Consider the following 14,074-nt stretch of genomic DNA (forward strand, 5'->3'; position numbering starts at 1 on the left):
ATATATAATGGTATTTAATGGTATGCCTTTTAAGTCTAAACTTCTCTATCCCTAAAATTGGAATAATAACAAATCCACCCTGCTTAAGATATTGCTATATGACTCCAATGACATAATGCATGAGATTAAAAACAAAACCAAACAAACTCTCTGCTGTTGAGTCTATTCGACTCTGTGACCCCCTCCTTCGGTTTCTGAGGCGGTATCTCTACGGAAGTAGATTGCCCAGTCCTCCTTCGAAGGAGTGGTTGGTGGGTTTGAACCACTAGCCTTCTGGTTAGCAGTCAAATGCCTTAGGCACTACGCCACCTGAGCATGAGATTAAGAGCCTGAAAAGGGCTCTTACTCTTTATATTCATGAGCTGAGTTTTGCTGGTATAACAAAGAACCCTCCCTTCTCAATGGCTTATAACCATAGTGTTATCTCTTGCTCATAATATGTGTTGTCTGTTGGTTGGTGGCAGCTCTGTTCCATGCGTCTTCTTCATTTCAGAATCCAGGACAACTCAATATGGGGGATATGGTTTTGATAGTGAAGAATAAAACAATAGGAGAACCCCATGATTAGTTCTGTGGTTTTCTGCTTGAAAATTGTGTCACCAGGATTAGTGAAGGAGATGTGCACAAGCCTTAGTGCTCATTCTTAGTGAAAATCAAGATTCCACACATGTTCTGCCAATGACCCTCTTGTTTGGGGAGGTACTGCCGTAAGTCTGAGAGGTCCAGGAGCAGAGTCCAGCACTTAGGCTTTACTTACCCATATGAGCTCAAGTTCTATCTTTGCCTTAATGCCTAAATGCCTTGGGGCAAGCTACTCCATCATTCTGTTTCTTCATTTATAAAATGGAGGTGGTAATAATAATACTAGTGCCAATACTAGCATTATTAGTACTAGTACTAATGAATGAGATTATGAAAAAATTCCGTGAGCTAAACATAGTTGCCTCGTCCCTGACAGTTGTTGTTGGGAGGCATCCATTAATTCCAGCTTACAGTGAACGCATGTAAAGCAGGACGGAGTACGGTCCAGTCCTGTGCCGTCCGCACAGTAGTGGGCATGCTGGAGCCCATTGTTGCAGCCACTGGGTCAATTCATCTCAGACCTGACAGTCAATTCAGAATCATTTTTTATTAGTCATGATAGTATTACATAATAATATTTTATTTTCAATTTCAAAACACTGAGGTCTTTATTACTTCTTGGTTGTAAGCAATGGGAATCCATATCAAGCTTAAGCAAGAAAGGTAATTTATTGGCTCTCATAATTGGGAGGTCTGCAGTTGTATATGAATTCAGGTCCAGTAGATTAAAATATGGTGGCAGTGGCAGCAGCAGCATTTTCTCCTTCTCGGAGCTTCCTTCTCCCTCTCTCCTTCCCTCTCACGCTTATCCCCCTCCCTCCTCTTCTCCCCTCTCCAACTTTCTTACTCCATTACTTCACTCTCTTTATCTCTGCTTCTGTTTACCTAACAGGTTGATTCTCTCATGAGTCAGGTGTGTTCTCTTCTAGTGTCTGAAGAATGGTTGCTGCCAGCAACAAAACTATATCCTCAAAGTTTGATGAAAAGGAAGTGAAACCTTTAGGTCTCCATGTGTTACTGTAGAGTGCTGTGGAGTTGGTTCTGACTGTTAGTGACCCCACGTGAAAGAATAGAACTGTCCCCTGGGCCTTTCTTAGCTGTATTCTTTGCAGAACATTTTTGACACTTGACAATCATCAATGGCTTTGGAGTATCAGTTGTCTGCCTCTCCTACATTAACAGGTTAATATCAGCCTCCCACTTCAAGTTTCAGGGTATCTCCAGCTTTCATCCAAACAACACAAAGAAGCAGCAGCTTAGTGTCCACTTCAAATTGCTGTTTCATTCTCAGCATGAGCTCCTTACAAAACATCACTCCTTAGATTAATAGAATATCACTTTGGTATTTTCATTTCTTTTTGCCCTGGCTACCAAGGGAGTTGCAGATACTTAACAATGATAATTTCCTATATGCATTTAAAAAAATAAATGCAAAGTAAGTTAGGTTGTAGTGCAGATGTTATAGTGAGAAAGTTATCTTTAAAATGCATCAGTGGCTCCTACACAGTGGGACCTTAATAAATGTTTAATAATGACTATATCAGTTTACGTTCTATAATTATTTCTGCCACTAAAATGTACTTCTACCTTCTACAGAAAAATGACAAGTTGTGACTGTATGAGGACATTTAAAATATTGGAAAGGATGTCATTAAGATGGGTTCAGAGGACATTTTTCTAGCCAGAACCATCATAACTCAAGGATTGCACTTCCAAATTCCTCATTTAATCACACATAGGTTCTATCTGTACAGACTGCAGAATTCAGCCAGTGGCACTCACCATGATTTTACTCCCATCCCCCCTGGTTCTTATAGTTTATGACTAATCAATGAACAAATCAATTCACCAAGAATTTTCAAAGTGTCACAGTGAGCAAATAAAAGGGTGAGGTGGTGTGAGCAATGCAGAAATAAAAATGGGGCCAGATCCCAATTTGTTGGGAAGGCAAGTTTTATTGTTGTTGTAGTTTAATGAAGTTGAATATCAAGCAGGTTGTTAAACTTTTTAGTGTGACTGGTTTGTGTATGTGTATGTGAGTGTGCTTTATATAGGCTTGCATTCATAAACTGCACAGAAACTATGTTTTTTGTGGCATACTGATAATCATCCATTCAAATTAAGTAATGCTCCATTCTAAACTTAATCACTTGGTGGGAACAGCAACTTCTGACACAGTGTGTTAGATAACATATTCAGTTCCCCATCTCAACAAAGGAAAAAATCTAGGTCAGTAAAACACAGCACAATAAGATCATTTCCATCTTATCAAGTATTATTTATTACCATCAATTCTTTTATTTTCGCTAAACATACATGCGTGATATGTCATTTTTTTTCACTTATATGATGGAAATCCCCAGAATAACACATTTGTTGTGTATCTTACGATAATTAAACTTTTTGAGATATTAGTATGTGGAAGATTTGAAAGCAGACCTGGTCTTTCCAGACCTGCATATAATGTGTTTGGAGTGTTTGAAGAATCCTAAATGGTAGTTTAGAGTTCCTCAATCTCACTGCCGTTGAGTCGGATCCAAAACGACCCCTCCTTGGGTTTCCGAGGCAGTATCACTACGGAAGTAGATTGCCCAACTTTCCTTCCGAGGAGTTGCTGGTGGGTTTGAACCGCCAGCCTTCTGGTTAACAGTCAAGTGCCTCAGGCACTAATGGGTAACACACTTAGTGGCTAACTGAAAGGCTGATGGGTCAGCAGGAAAAAGATCTCATGGTCCGCTCCCATAAAAATTACAGCTTAGAAAACCCTATAGGACACGTCTACTCTGTTCTATGGTATTGCTATGAGTCAATATTGACTCCACAGCACCAAGCAACAACAGGCAGCTGCCCATGGCTCCTGGGTTATGCAAACGGTTTATGTGCTCCGCCACTAACCAAAATATGGGAGGTTCAAACCCACCGAGAGGTGCCTCTGAAGAGAAACCTGGTGACCTCCTTCTGAAAACTCATCCACTGAAAGGCATCTGGAACACAGTTGTACTCTGACACACATGGGGTCACCATAAATCAGAGTTGACTCGACAGCAACGAGACCTGGTAAAAGAGTTGTCTGTATCTGATCCTACAAGACACATGTGGAGAGATCTATGGCAACAAATGGTGCTCAGCAGCTGGTGTCGAGAAACCACAGAGGATTTCAAGCATTGGTATGGTTAAGCACTCCATCACTAACCAAAAGGTTGGTGGTTTGAACCCACCCAGAGGCTCTGTGGGAGAAAGACTTGGCAATCTGCTTCCATAAAGATTACAGCCTAGAAAGCCCTGTGGGCACTTGTATTCTGTCACGTGGGGTGACTAGGAGTTGAAATGGACTTGATAGCACCTCACAAGAAGCATTGATGTGACCACATCTGTGTCTTAGAATTATCATCTGGTGATGAGCCAATGGGCATACAGAATGGACGTAGGAAAGTGAGTAGGGAGATGCTTTCAAGAGGCCAGACTAGAGTGAAGAGACAGGAGAGGACGCATTTAAAATTCATTAAGGAGGCAAACATTATCAAGTGAGTATGGTATTGGAGGATCGAAATATGCTGGAGAAGCAGCTTCTGACCAATGACGACTACGTCAAAGTAGGACGTGAGTATCTCCTGCATCATCTTGTTTTTCATCTCCTGCAGGGAATTCCCAAAAGTGCTGTAATTCACGAGAAAGCGATAGTCACGTAGAAGTAAATAGATGCCCGCAATATGCAGGAACACAGGCTGTCCTCATTCTTAAGACTGACTTAAGATGGAATGATGCATTCCTTCCAAAGAAGTTCAGAAAAAAAGAGGGGGTAGATTCTGCCTATTGCCCAAGGGCTATTTGATGACTCGCCCCAATAGAATTACTTACTTAGAAGATTTGGGGGTGTGGAATTTTTATCCTTATGGTTAAAGAATCAAAACTTAATTTTAAGCAAAAGTAATGATGCTTATAACCAAAATCTTTGTGGCAGAACAGCAATAATACTTTACATGTACTATTCAATGAGGAAGGTGCTACTATTAACATTACTACTGTGGGTGAAAACAATGGATTTCACATTTTTAAAAAAAAAAAACAGTCTTTTGTCACAAAATTGCTTGTCAGGGAACAATGTGCCATTGTGAACTTAGAGTTACAATATGACTGAAAATGAGCTTGCTAACCCTAGGAGATATGGAGGTAGGGGGAACAGAAGGTAAGGAAAGTTGAGTGTTCGTTTTATTTCTACTTTAACTTTTCAGTGTTACTTGAGATAGTGACTCAACAATTTTGGACATTAGCTGTCTTGTATGAGAAAAGAAGGAACTACACTAAACAGTCTTTAAAACCTTCTTTTATTAAGACTCTTTGGTTCATTGGACCTGTTTGTCATTAGTAGAACTCCTTGTCCGCATCCATTTCACGCTGCCCTCGGGTATAGCACTATGTTCTGCTGAACCAGGATTTAGCTTCAGAATCTTTCTTAACACAGGACTTTCAGTAACATCACTAATAGTCTAGAGTTGCCATATGAAATTAAATTTACTTGTCATTCAAATGTTGCAATATTTCTCCTATTGAAAATGAAACATAACGTTCCATAAAGGTGTATATTTTATGTAAATGAGAAACAAACAAAAATGTTTCTGCAAACTTTCAAGAAGTAAAGCTATACCAAGCCATGAAGAAGTTCTCAGCAAATAGAGCATTTCCTACAATTCTCTCTCTAGACGTGACTAACTCAATACCATTTGTCCTGACACTGTTAAAGGATAAAGACTTGAGAAAATTCTCTGCCGAGACAATGTCATTCAGAGGCTGAAGATCTCTTTTTAGTATTGGGGAGAATTAATAATACTGTTACCTAGGCAGTAGGTGTTAGGTTAAAAAAGGAAGCCAATATCTGAGTGTGTTAATGGGTCAACAGACAGACTTCCAGACCCACCACCTGGCACATCCGGGCCTGCTGGTTCTCACGCAGGCCTGGCAACACATTGGAAGCTAGGAAAAGAGAGATGGCACTCCTAGTCGGTTTCTGAGCACAGCATAAGTGATGTGAGCATGAAAAAATACTGCAAATTGAGGCCAGAGATATGAAGATTCATAAACTGGTTGTGCTGTTTTTTTTTTTTACTATCTCTTAGGGAACCAAGAAAAGTATCCCCAAAACTAACAAGCTAGCAAAGCTGGCTGTCTCAGAGGTATCAAAATATGGCTAGTCATGGAGATTTAGAGCTCTGGCTCTTTGGACAGTAAGACTTCATTGTAATCTGGTTGAAAGGAGTAACTTACGCAAACACAGCACATGTCCATCTTAAAAGGAGAGAGGAGATGATTTTCCTTGGAAATGAGAAAATGAGTCACAAGGACACAAGTAGGCAGTATCCACATAAGGATGTCCAGAATAGCCGCACCAAAACCAACCCACTGCCGTCGAGTCAATCCTGACTCATAGTTACCCTATAGGGCAGAGTACAACTGCCCCACAAGGTTTCTAAGGCTGTAAATTTTCACGGAAGGGGCTGCCTCATCTTTCTCCTATGGAGTGGCTGATAGGTTCAAACCATTGACCTTCTGGTTAGCAGCTGAATGCTTTAGTCACTATTCCACCAAAACTCTTTGCCTAGAGGAGCGGGAGCCTTGCTTGGCCACTGCTCTTTCAAGATCTTGGGAATCAGAATATCAGTTCTAGGATTCAGTTCTCTTCTCCAAATGTATGTAGGTAACATCTTCCAAGGAAATGGAAACGTCCCTAAATCCCCAAAGAACCTTTTAAAAAAAAAAAAAAAAAAGAACTATATGTTTCAAAGTAGGAACTTTGAAACCAAAATACCTAATCAGGGATAAAAGGCTACAGTTCACCTCTTGAATAATTGCCCTGGCTGAGTTGTTCTAGCAGTAAGAACAAATTCTTTTTATCAATACTCTTGTCTGAAAGCCAACATTTTATGCTGAGGAGGGCAGGGGCACTTTGAATCCCAGGGAAAACTTTTTTGACTTTAATTTTTAGTTAAATCTTTTCTTGCCACCAATAAAATATTTTAGGGAAAGGTCATCCACAAAAATCATGATTTTATGTGGAGCCAGGAGAATAATGACAGAAAATGTTGAAACTCTTCTCTAACATCCTTTCAATACTTTCAAAGAGTGTTGCAATGTTTAAGAGAAAGAAACCAACATTTACCCAGTGCCTACTGTGTCCCCAAAACTGCACCAGGTGCTTAATACATTTAGTCAGGCTTTTCTGTCTCAAAACCCCTCTGAGGTAGAGCCTAGTTACATCCTGATTTTCCAGGTGAGAAAGGTAAAATTGGCATTCAGTAATAGGTCCTTGGTTGTAGGCCCAGAAAGTAAAAGTCCTAGGATTTCAACTGCAAACTTAGGAACCCAGTGCCCACACTTTGATGAATTCTCAGTGGAAAAAAAGAGAAAGAAACTTGGACATAAGCACAACGCAAACATTAAACAAAAGTTACAACCAGAATCTGATGGAAAGAAATACAATTTCCTAAGAAGTACAACCTTCAGTCCTTCTTTTCTTGTTAACTAGGAAACTATATTAGATTGGATTAATGTAATTTTTATTTTATTTTAGTGCATTTGTACCCTTTTCTTATTAAATGTATTGTTTTTGAGCAAGTATGCATGGTGTGCATATTGCCTGCTTCTAAAACAAGAAGGTCTAATATTTTTCTCCTTAGATGCCCATTCTAATTAGCCATGAGGAAAAGAAGTATAAAGTGAGTTATTCATTCAATCATTCTTTTAAAGTGAATAAAACCTATGTTATCAGTTAACATAATACTAGTAAATCCTTTGTTTTGAGTGGGAATATAATGAAATCTCATTATTCTTTCAAAATGCAGACAAACTTTACATTACAGTGGATGCTCTTTTTAAGTGTTTTTTTTTTTTTTTTTTTTAAGTATATAGGCAAACTATCATCCATTTATAATGGAAATTGTTTTTTCCTTTGGGGCAGAACTGCATAGCACTCTGGAAACATATAAATGAAATTCCAAAAGAAATTAAAACACTTAGAAAACTAAGGGAAAAAAAGCTACATACCCTGTGATTGTAGGGGCTTTAGAGCACTCAGTAACCTGGTAAACACTTATTATATTAATAGGATCATCACTGGCCTGACTCCAACAGTGAGCTCCAGGTAAATTGCTTTTATAAACCAATCAGTATCACAGTTGTCCTTAGGAACTAAAAAATTGTAGCAATGCCTGAGATTCCTATAGTGCTTTCATATTTTTCAGGTTCATCAAGTCCACTTTGTTATTAGTCCTTACAAAAACCCTCAAAAACCAAACTTACTGGCATCGAGTCAATTCCAACTCATAGCGACCCCCATTGGGTTTCCAAGGTGGTAAATCTTTATGGAAGTAGATTGCCCACTCTTCCTACCGTGGAGTGGCTGGTAGGTTTGAACAACCAACCTTCTGGTTAGCAGTCAAATGCCTAAAAGGGGTAATAAGTGTCCTTCGTGGGATAAGAAAAAGAGGCCCAGAGACGCACATTGACTGTGCAGTTGACTGATATTCAGTGGAAGAACTTTGACTTATAGTGCCCTTATCTTTGGCAACCAAGTCTAGTGACCTTGTCTTCATACCACAACAGCCCACAAAGAGCACCAACAGTTCAATCATTTGACCTATTCCTGGACCAGAGTTCTGAACATAATTTACTCATTTACTGAACAAATATGAAAGCTCCCACTCTGTGTCCAGAATAGTGCTGGGCAGTTAGATTGCTATATTGAAGAACAAAAAATGGTAACCTTCTAAAGGGCTGATGGATATGAAGCAACAAAACCCACAGATACATGTATAAAAACAGACTGACTATGGAAAGATAGGTGAGAATCTGACTAACGAGTCATAAAAGACATTTCTAATGAATAAATAAGAAAGAAGAATTTGGTAGAGATCTGAAGAATGACTAGACATTAACCAGGCAAAACTTATATAGTATGTTTGGTGCAACGGCCTTGTGCTATGAGTAATGCAAGCTGAGGACAGAGAAGTAGGCAGAGGTCAGACTGAAATGGCTTTTTGAAGTCATTATGATTTATTATTCAGCTAAAATCAATGGAGGTGACTGAAGGGGTTTAACACCTTGGGCAGAGAGATGATAATGTGACTACAGGGTAAACACGTAGCCTCACGACAGCGCTACCAAGCTGCGACCCTCTGAAAGTAACTAACGCTATTTCCACCATGTTCTCAACGAAAATGTGCATCCAGAACTTAAGCAATGTGGTTGTTAACTGCTGTTGGGTTGATTCCAGCTCATAATGTGCCATATGTGCAGAATAGAACTGCCCCATAGGGTTTTTAAGGCTGTGACATTTTGGAAGCAAATTGTCAGGTCTGTCTTCTAAGGTGTCTCTAGGTGGGTTGAATGACCAACAAATGGCTAGTAATTGAGTGCTTAACCATTTGTGCCACTCAGAGATGCCTAAAATTAAACAATATTAGGTCACAAAGAAAACCCTTTCAGAAGGACATAGGGGTTCAGTGATAGAATTCTTACGTTCCGTGTGGGAGACCCAGGTTCAGTTCGTGGTCAATACACCATATGTGCAAACACTACCTATTGGTCACTGGTGGATTGTGTGTTACTGTGATGCTGAATAGATTTCAGCAGAGCTTCAAGACTGAGAGGGACTAGGGAGACTAGGCGTGGAGATCTACTTTCAAGAATCAGCCAATTAAAGCCCTGTGGATCGCAAAGGTCTGATCTACATCCAATCATAGAGTTGGTGCAGGACCAGGTGACATTTCACTCTGTTGTGCATGGAGCTGGCATGAGTTGGGGCTGACTTGACAACAGATAACAGCAACATGTGACAAAGGGCCTGTAGTATGACCACAGTATTATTATCAGCCCCTAAATACTGGGGCTTATAAAAGATTGCACGTAATTTCAGGAGTGGAGATAATCTGAGCAGAGCTTGCATGCAGACCCTTCAGTTTACAGGCAAAGAAACCAAGGACCAGGAAATGGGTTATCCAGATTCACAGAGCAAGTGAGATCTGGAGGGTGATTTCTCAGGCTACCTTAGCATTTTCCATTTCTAGGAAGATGTGAGCAAATTTCCAGGAGGATGAATCGCCCCTCTTCATTCTGCACCATTATGCGGCCAAGATGATATGGTACCTTCAAATAACAAAGAGCAACAGCTCTCAGACGCCCAGCAAGTATCCATTTCAGAGGCAGTCGAGAAATTAAATGCAGGAGGCACATCCACGTTTATGTATTTTCCATATCAGTAAATGACCTTGTTAACTGTCATCTCCCCATTGAGGCTTCTCCCTCAGCACAACATATATTAAATTTATGGACACAAGGTATGAATATAGTCACTAGCCATTCATTCAGCTGGTATGTATTAATCGCTTGTGTGCACAGCATCATAATTCAATTAAATGCAATTCACTTTTACAAGTATTGGGAAGGCAGCAAGAGAGTAGGACACCAGATGCCATTTTGAATCATGGTTTCATTCCTTGATGATGTTAAGGCTGGGTGAAACATGTAACCTCTGCAAGTCTTAGTTTCCTTGTTAGTAAAAGGAGAATAATCGATAATACCATCCTCACTGTACATGGGGAAGATTGAATGAAGGAATGCGCAAACGTGCTTAATAAATGTTTCTTAAATGTATGAATTCATGCATCAGAGCTGACTCAATGGTACCTAATAACAACAACAACTCTGTGTGAATGGAAGTCATTTTTACGGATGGGCGGAAAGGTGAGTCCCTCTGTTTCTGTACAGATCCTCTGTGTATCTCTCTACTTGGTGGTTATTAGTACGAGTTGCCGTTGGCTCCGACTCATGGTGACCTGCTCAGCTCTACAGCATCTTTGTGATCTTCGACATGCTTCAGCCCATTGCTGTGGTTGTTGTACCAACCCATCTTGGAGCGTTTCTCTCATTTTGGTGACCCTCTTCCCTACCAAGTATGATGCCCTTTCCTAGAGATTAGTCATTCCTGGTGACACGTCCAAAGTAAGCAAGACAGAGTTTTGCCATCCTCTCTTCTAAGGAGCATTTCAATTTCATTTCTTCTAAGACTTCTCTAGGAGCTCTGGTGGCGCTGTAGTAAAAGCATGGAGCTGCTCACCAGAAGGTCAGTGGTTTGAACCCATCAGTCACTCTTCAATAAAGGTTTACAGCCTTGGAAACCAGTTGGGCAGTTCTGCTCTGTTCTATAGGGTTGCTAGGAGTTGGAATTGACTTGATGGCAGTGAGTTTTTTGCTTTGTTCTGTTTAAAGACTTCTCTACTTGGGGGCTCATGTTAACAGTCTTATATATAGCAAAACTCTCTTACTACCATAAAACAGCCACTAGGGGCCATGAGTAGAGTTGCCAGCCTGGGATCTGTGTTTTTCCAGGAATTAGAATGCCATCCTAAGCAGGAAGGAGACAATATTCTTTCTCAGAACTGAGAGTTACTGCTAGTAGGATTATATTTTCACCATAAGATGAAATTGAATAGAAGGTTTTTTTTTTTTTTTTTCTTTGTCCCTGCCATGCTGAGATCTGATGTATCAGTTAGCTCCTCCCTTGCTGCCCAGTGGCCTGGGACTGTTTTATGAACCCAACACTCAGCTCAGCAGGGCAAGACATGGTGTCTAATTACATTAGCCCTGAGTACCAATGACATAATGGCAGAATACATGAACTGCAGAGAGAGCCATTTGGGCATCATGTTTGGTGACCTGGTGGCTGCTTTCCATGTGTTTCATTTCGGATCAGTGTCACCTTCAAATGGGGGAGATGGCTCATACTTGATCCCTGTGTTTGCCTTTTGATAAAAACTACAAAGTCTATGCTTTTGAGTATGAATAATCAAGTATATCATGGTGTACTCTTGCATAGAAACACACACACATTTAAGTTCCCTGTCTACTTTATACTGGGTTTTTTTGTTCTTGTTGCTTAATCTTTGGAATGATATGATGGCAAAGACATGGGGCTGGTTCAGTTGGATTTCGTTTGACTGATCCTAACTCAAAGTCTTGCCAGCTCCATGGCTTTGAGCAACTTATCTACTCCTCTGAGCAGGGCCAGGACTGGGGTGGGGACAGGGAGGCATCTGGGGCACAGAGTTTAAGGAAGCAAGGACAACAGTAAGCCTCTTGTGAAATTTTGCACCTTAGGCACCTTGCTTATCTCACTCCATCCCTGAGCCTCAGGATCCTAGGAACCGAGACATTCCAAGCACCTGGGGCACCACCTGACACGGTGCAGGCATTCAGTAAATGGTGGTTTTAACCAGCCATTTTCACAAACACAGCTGTTAAGTTTTCTTGGTTCAGAACCACATTCAGATGTAATGCCAGGCTTCCTTGCATTCCAGAATGGGGTGGATGATCATGACTACAAGGTGGCCAATCAAACCACCCGTTACAGGAGAGGGCTGCCTGAAACCCAGGTCAAATAGCAACATTAGAGCTTCTGGGGTACTCCTGGCTTCCCGTATTTGTGGGAAGCCATGCAAACCAAAGCAAAGGATTTTCCAAAATAACCGTGGTACAGTGTTATACTGTTAAACTCATTCGAGTTAATATCAGGGGTTAATAATCTATTAAGCTCATTTGAATTAATTTTAGGAGAAGATTTAAATAAATCTTTTTAAAAACCACCCAGAATTCCACAATTGGGGAGTCACTGTTAATTTATGGCTAGCTCTTTTTGCTATTTTACATACTCTCATATAATCTAGATGACATTACATGTAAAGGTTTCTTTTTTCTTTCTTGTTGTTAGGTTCCATTGAGTTGGTTTGAACTCACGGACAACCCATGCACAACAGAACAAACTACTGCCCAGTCTTGTACATCCTCACAATTGTTACTATGCTTGAGTCCGTTGTAGCCACCGTCTCAATCCACCTCATTGACAGTCTTCCTCTTTTTCACTGACAATCTCCTTTACCAAGTGTGGCAGTTCAGTTGGTGTGTCAACTTGGCTGGGCCTGGTTGAGTAGCTGGACAGCTGGATTCAGTGTTCCTCATGATGAGACTGGTAATCAACTCCATGGTGGAATCTACTGTGAGCAGCTGAGTAGCTGCCTTAGGGATGTGATCTGCTTCCTGTGTATAAGGAGAACCCTTGGGAATGGTCTTGAGTTTAGGGCACGCTTGGATCTTGCATGTAGCCATGTAGTTGTTCAGTAGCCTGCCGTGGTCTGCTGCCCTGGGGACTTACAATGGACTTGACTTAATGGCCTGTAGCATAGTTTGGTAACATCGGGACTGTGCCTTTTTACTTGTCAACCTTGGGCTTGGCAGCCTCAGCAGCCAGCAGCTGTCTGAGTGAAAAAAAAAAAGCCTCTAACCTCAGTGGGCCAGGGGCTGGAGGCAGAGCTAAAGCCCAAGACTGAGGGGCTTACACCCAGCCCCTAGAGCGTGGCACTTTGAACTTGGGCTTGAAGCCTCCAAATTGTAAGAATAAACTCCTGTTTGTTCAGGACATCCCATTTGTGGTATATTCTTGTCAGAGCAGCACTAGGGAACCAGAACACCAAACATGATGTCATTCTCCAGAGACTGGTCCCTCATGATGTTGTTGTTGTTGTTGTTATGTGCCGTCGAGTCGGCCCCGACTCATAGCGACCCCTCCTTGGGTTTTCGAGGCAGTATCACTACAGAAGTAGGATTGCCCAACCTTCCTTCCGAGGAGTGGCTGGTGGGTTTGAACCGCCAGCCATCTGGTTAGCAGGCAAGTGACTTAGCCACTATACTACCAGGTCCCTCATGATAGCATGTCTAAAGTACAAGAGGTGAAGTCTCACCATCCTTGCTTCTAAGGAATATTTGGCTGTGCTTCCTCCAAGAAAGATTTGTTTGTTCTTCTGACAATACATGGCACCTTCAATATTCTTTGCCGACATCACAGTTCAAGTGCACCAATTCTTCTTTGGTCTTCCTTATTTGTTGTCCAGCCTTCACACACCTTGGTCTTCAAAGTGACATCTTTGCTGTTAAACACTTTAAAGAGATCTTTTGCAGCAGATTTCCCCAATGCAACACAGCATTCACCCCTCCTTGGGTTTCCAAGGCGGTATCCTAGGAAGCAGATTGCCCAATCTTTCTAAGGAGATTGGGTGACCTACTTCCATAGTGATACCACCTCGGAAACCCAAGGAGGGGTCACTGTGAGTTGGGTCCGACTCGATGGTAGTGAGTTTGGTTTTTTGGAGTTTGTAACATTAAAGCAAACAAACAGTTGCCATCAAGTCAATTCCAACTTATGGCAAAATCAGACTAGAACTGTTCTCAACAGTTCAATTAGAAGGGTTTTCAATGGCTGGCTTTTATGGAAGCACATTACCAAGACTTTCTTCGGAGGTACTGCTCAGAGGGTTCAAACTTCCAACCTTTCAGTTAGTAAGCCAGCCATGTTCACACCACCCTGGGATTCCCTTACTTAAATTACACCATGATTATTTCCTTATCATTAAACATTTCTTAAAACTAATTTTAGAGACAAATAGGAGGC

This window comes from Orycteropus afer, unplaced genomic scaffold, assembly GCF_000298275.1.
Source record: "Orycteropus afer afer isolate SDZICR_OR568_19922 unplaced genomic scaffold, OryAfe1.0 scaffold00067, whole genome shotgun sequence".
NCBI classification, from domain to species: domain Eukaryota; kingdom Metazoa; phylum Chordata; class Mammalia; order Tubulidentata; family Orycteropodidae; genus Orycteropus; species Orycteropus afer.